The sequence below is a fragment of the Gekko japonicus genome, unplaced genomic scaffold, assembly GCF_001447785.1.
Source record: "Gekko japonicus isolate JY-2015 unplaced genomic scaffold, Gekko_japonicus_V1.1 scaffold284, whole genome shotgun sequence".
NCBI lineage: Eukaryota > Metazoa > Chordata > Lepidosauria > Squamata > Gekkonidae > Gekko > Gekko japonicus.
In genome coordinates this window covers 293,582-299,617 of record NW_015172012.1, presented here as the reverse complement: position 1 = coordinate 299,617, position 6,036 = coordinate 293,582, and the positions used below count along the sequence as shown (strand labels likewise).

At 43.7% G+C, this 6,036-nt stretch overlaps 1 protein-coding gene across 1 annotated transcript in view; it reads left to right on the top strand.

Moving 5' to 3' along the window:
* The window catches only part of DAB1 (Dab, reelin signal transducer, homolog 1 (Drosophila)), a 316,448-nt gene extending 311,137 nt beyond the window's left edge, over positions 1–5,311 (top strand). The window contains exon 14 of the mRNA XM_015420265.1: positions 5,280–5,311. The gene's annotated coding sequence lies outside the window, so the exon portion shown is untranslated. The remainder of the gene's footprint in view (positions 1–5,279) is intronic.
* The last annotated feature ends 725 nt before the right edge of the window (positions 5,312–6,036 follow it).

The window sequence follows — 6,036 nt, the reverse complement described above, 5'->3', positions numbered from 1 at the left end:
ACCCCCCCAAGCCCAGCTGATCCAGCGCTCTCCGCATCAGAGCCCAAAATTGAAATTTTGTGAGAGGGGACCCGTCTTTGTGCTGAAGTAATGCACCATCACCCACCCCCCTGAGACGCAGGTACTGGCGTAATGCTGCCACCGGGACACAGCTCCGTTTCAGAGCAAGGTCCCAACTCTATTACCGTGCCCTTTCCCCTCTGGTCCGTCTTCGATCTCCGAATGGTAATGGCCACCCCCTGCTCCGCCACCCTGACATCACTAAGGCGGATCGCAGACTATGGGCTCACTTTTATTTCCAAGGAAACAAATAATAAAAGGGAACTGTTTTGACATACCAGTGAAAACAAGGTCAGTGCTGTGGAGGAATAAACTGGCAAAAGTGGAAGAAGTTTATTATTCAGCATCAAGCCCAATATGAAGATGTGGTTTCAAAACATAGCAGTTATCTATAAAAATACTTTCGAGTATCAATATGAGAACACAGTACAGGTTCCTTTAGTGCTAGTAGGGTTGCCAAGTCCATCTTCAACCCCCAGCGGGGGACTTTGGGGGCGTTCCTGGAGGGGGAGGGGCATCCCCGATGTGATGACATCACGTTGGGGACATCCATCGCCCCCCCCCCCAGCCCGCACACCAGATCTCCAGAAATGCCAGTTCCCTGCACTTAAAGGAGCTGGCGTTTCCCTTTTAAGTGCAGGAGCCAGCGTTTCCCCTTTAAGAGCAAAGAGCTGCATTTCCATTTTAAGTGCATGAAGCTGACATTTCCCTGGAAGCCTGATCTCAAGCGGAGATCGGGCTTGGGAGGAAACACGGGTTCCACACACTTAAAGGGAGAGAGAGGGGTGGCTGTGGGTGTTGGGGGTGGTGCTTCCCCTGCTGGCCATGTGGCCGGCGATGGGTAGAAGCCCCCCAAAATGGGGAACCCCTGGCAAAACGGGTTTTTTGGCAATCCTAAGTTCTAGTGTACCGCTAGTCCTCTCAGCCTCTGCCTTGGTGGAAAGTGCCATTAAGTCACAGCTGACTTATGGCAACCCTGTGGGGTTTTCAAGGCAAGAGCTGTTCAGAGGTAGCTTGCCATTGCCTGTCTCTGTTTACCTTCCAAGATCTGATGAGATCAGGCTACCCTAAATAAGCCTCTGCCTTATTTAAGCAGATTCTTTACAAAAACACAGCATGCAATATAAAAGATAAATTACAATCTAGACGGAGGTGCTATTCTCTTGAGTTTGTTTGACCTTCTTTCTCTACAGCAGAGTCTCACTGCAGGACTTTCCTTCTGGCTGGATGATCAGAAAGCAGAAGACTTATTTTCTGAAATGTATCAGCTGAGATTCCACTTTCTGCTCAGCCAGCCAGAAGGAGTACACTCTGCCAGAATCTGCATTGGAACAGAGAGGTCAAGTAAGCCTTGAGAGAATTGCAGCTTCAAGATCATAATGCATCATTTATGTCAGCCTTGCATACCTCCATAAGTAAAATTCTGCCTGTCATCTTGTCTGTTCACATTCTGTTAACAGAAGGGGATTTGCCATCTTTAACTAAATGGAGAATGCAGGTACAAAAATAATGGGCATAAGTTGTCTGCTAATACGTTTAAAGTTGGAGAGCAGGTAGAATTTTTTGAGAATGGTAGAAAAATGTTATTTTAAAGCTAGGCTGAATGCAGCCTATTTATGGTCATTTTAGACCCATGCCTTCACCTATATCTTACTGAAGTACAGCAGAATTTTGAGAGACTGGGTATTCTTTGTTCAAAGAAGTTTATGATTATAAATGTGATATAATGAGGGGACTTGTTAGAAAATTAGTTTATTGAAAAGGAGATGAGAAAAGTACTTCATAAACATACAAGATCCAGTAGTTACTGTGAAATATTTTTCCAGGTTCAACAGATCTTTAATTTTTTTTGCTTATTGCCTTATCTCACCATGCATTTACTGGGAACTAATTCAGTCAGTATTCAAATGCCAGTTATTCCTTACAGAAGATTGAATAGTTCTTTTTGATTCCTTGGATGTCCATCTGCACAGTTAGTGATGAAGAGTGCGAAGTAATTTTCTGGGCATTTTAAAATTGACTTCAGTTAGTAAATTAAACTGGCAGCACTTTGTCTTACAGTATGTGAAATTGGCCCAGGCAAGGCCTATCTGATATGATTTACATCTTCTTCATTTTTTTCATTATTTAACCCACCTCTTTTGTCTGCCCTCAGGTGATAAAAGGCTTTTCATTTACTTTTTCAGTCATGAATAATGATTGTATTTATCGTTTCTGTTAGAGGTCCAGCCACAGATGTTTATTTGGAGAAAGGTTATCCTTTTTGGAATTCCATGGCATTCATTCTAGATACATTTAGAGCAGAGTAGAACATTTCATCACAATTGATGAAATCTAAAGGTTAATCCTTTGGAGGCCTGATTTCTGCCACGGCGGAATCGGGCCCCGAGGGGAACGCCACCCCCGAAGCTGTGTCACCTCTGGTGATGCAGCCACGTCGCTCACGTTGGAGGCGTGGCCCACCGAGAGCTCCTGGAGCCCGGCGAGGCTCCCCCGCTCCGAGGGGTGAGTAGACTTGGCAACCCTATTGAATTATCTTGCTTTCAAGTGTATCAGGGACACTTTGACACAAAAGAGACTTTTCTACAAATGTGAGGGACCCCTTAGGCTTGCAGAAAAACCCGAAACCTTTTGAAAAATGGATCAGGGAGCTTAAACCTCCCACAGATGGAGAAGCATTGCCTACACATATGCATATAACATGCCTCTGTTCACTAGTGGATAGATGTGGGTGGGGAAGGAGGAGCAGGAGCTGCTACAGCTTTGGAGGCCTCTGAGCTACTGAGCCAAATGGGGAAGCAATGGCAGCAGGGGCCTCCTGGGAGACTCTTTTGTGCCTGCCACTGAGACAGACTCAGAGATTCCAGACTCCAGGACCAGTGCAGCTCCTGGAAGCTCTGCCTAGAGCAGAGCAAGCGGCCAATAAAGGTGGATGGCAGCAGAAGTTGGGTGTGCAACCAGGCCATGAGCAGCGCCACTCTCTCTTCCATTCCCCAACTAGGCTGCTGTTCCCCACCTCCACCAGGGAAAGAGAGACATGTGGCAGGGAAAAGGAGGTGATCACATTGATGGCTCTGCTACTGTTTGCTGCTTCTACTTTCTGTTTCCTCAACCACCCCCAATCAGGAGAGAACACAGGCAAGAGGAAGTGGGGATGGCAGGGAGAAGGTGGCACCACTGCCGCAGTCTGAATTAGAGTGTTTGGGGAAGCATCAGCGGGCAGGAGGAAGAGGCAGAGGCATCCATCTGTCCTGCCCAATGGGCAGTTGGATGAAGAGAAAACAGGCACATTCCACACATAGGGAAGTGTCCAAGGTATCCCTTAAGAACTGACTCTCCCCACCCCATCCTACCCATTGTGCAATTCTTCTGGCTTGAGGGCCCCTTCTTTCATCTCACAATTAAATGGAGATATTATAAGGGGAGATTCATATTCAAAGATGCAGTAGCTATTCTCTCTCTCTCTCTCTCTAAATATCTCCATCTCCCCCCACTTACTGCTGTATTACTAAATGACTTTATGACTTACCTTCTTTCTTCCCCAAAACGGCCAGAGTAAGGGGGAATACAAACAGAACACCTTTTTGCATTTATTTATTTAATTAAATTTAAGAGAACATAAGAACATAAGAGAAGCCGCTGTTGGATCAGGCCAGTGGCCCATCCAGTCCAACACTCTGTGTCACACAGTGGCCAAAAATACCAGGTGCCCTCAGAAGGTCCAGCAGTGGGGCCAGGAGGACACTAGAAGTCCTCCCACTGTTGCCCCCACCCCCACCCCAAGCACCAAGAATACAGAGCATCCCTTGCCCCGGACCAAGAGTTCCTGTCTATACCTTGTGGCTAAGAGCCACTGAGAGACTTCTGCTCCATATGCTTATCTAACTTCCCTGTTATATCCTCCTTGGCTGGACACAGGCAGAGCCACAAACCTTCCACGGCCAGCCCTTGGGCCCTAATTTATGAATTGCCTACCCCGCAGAGCAGGCTCTGGGTGATTAAAACATTTTAGACATTTAAAAATTATCAATTACTAATAGTAACAGAAATTTTCTGTAACAAGTTTTTCTGTAACAGAAATTTTCTGTAACATGTAGAACAAAGTCCTCAAAGCTACTGCCACTTGCTCCTGCCAAGTCTTCAAATTTAAGAATAATTGACTTTGCTCAGGACGGCATCCACTTTTCACTTAGACAGAAAAGCAGTGGCAGGGAATGAGGAAGTGGGGAGGACATGCATTAAAGGGGAAGGGGGTGCAGAAAAAATGCAAGAGGGGGGATTTCCCTGTGAGTTTCTCATGGGTCACCACTTGTAATAAAAATTATGAATATGTCTTATATTTAAGTCAATTAGTCCATGTAAATCACTACTCTCTACTCGAAATGGCAGTTGGTCACCATGGTTGCAAAGCAAAATAACGTATTTCTGGCACCAAGTTCCTGAGATGCTTCATCTGGGGATTCTGGGGATTGACTTTAGGACTTTATGCATGCAAAACATGTGATCTACCACTGAGCCATGACCCTTACCCAACAACCCAATGTACTCGAGGTGGGGAAACTTTGCATTGTCACCAGTAGAGTTATGCAAACAGAAAAAGTGAGCAGATCTGAATTCATGCAAGTTATGGATGGAGATCTTTAGCTTATATAAGTGTACCATTATACCTTAGGGGGAGTTAAGTATTAGAGCATCTGATAACTGGAATTGAATATGTCAGCAGAAAAATATATGGTATAAAATGTGAAATGTTATCTTGAGTACAGGGCAACAATATCTTGTTATTTTTGTGAATTCAAACTGATTTATTTTCTTTAAATCAAGAACTGCAAAATACAGTGAGATGTACACAAATTCTCTGTTATTTAATTTTTATTCTTTCAATCTAGAATAGTATCTCACTCCTGAACAACCATTTGTTGTGCACACAAAATTAATGAAATACTTTTTCTTAAAACTGTCATCTGGAAAGCCATGATAATTCAGAACAGAAGGATGAAAATATTGAGCTGAATCCTGCTGGCAGAGGAGCCTATAGCAGTGCTTGAAGCCTCCTTGCTCAGGAGGAAAGTGATGCCATTAGCAGCAAAGAATTGTAAGATCCAGCCCACTGTTTCTTTAGCCTTTTCCTTTGCATATTTGCCTACCTCTTTCCAGCTAGGTGTTTGTGCAAAGGACTGGAAACATCTTTATTCACTGTTCTTTTCCATTGTCCCCAGGAAAGAGAACCTCTCTACGCCCAGATCAACAGACCTAAGAAATAGCGTTGACCCACGCTTGTGGTGCTTCAAAAGAAAAACTGCAACCTTGCCAGGCCTTTGGCTCTCACATTTTCTTTCAGTTGTTCACAGAGAATCAAGGATAATCACTTCGCTGGGCTGGTTCAGCAAGCAAGATTTTTCAGCAACCAGTGGCATTTCTAAGGGAGAACATTGCTTTTTTTAAAATCGTGTTTAAAAACTCCTATTTTCCAAGCTTCTTTTCTACAAGTTTCAAATCTCCAAGCAATTTTTTTCTCCTTATCATCTCTTTGAAAGCAGGCAATTCAAATATCCTACAAATACAAATAATTGTTAAATAGTATAGAGAACACATAGAAAGCAAACACTTCATCAAGTCAACAGTAATTTATCTATGTGGCTACACATTTTTATGATATGGTATATTTTTATGATCATACCAGACTGATCCTGCTGTCCACTCCATAATGACATATTTGAAGGAGGGAGTGCTTGAGCATTTCATTTTCTCCCTCTTTTTAAACTGTTCAAACTCTAGCAGCTAAATGCCTCCTGTGAAAACAATTCTTAACTTGAAATCATGGAATGCCATTCTGGTGGTTATCTGTCTCAGTTGGAAAATGTTGCCAAATGGACCTTTTACGTTCCAGTGTATCAAAAGAAGAAATGCTGCTTTTCTGTTTTGAATACTGCTGTGGGTAGAAAAGGACATCAAATCATATTGATGACAAAAAAG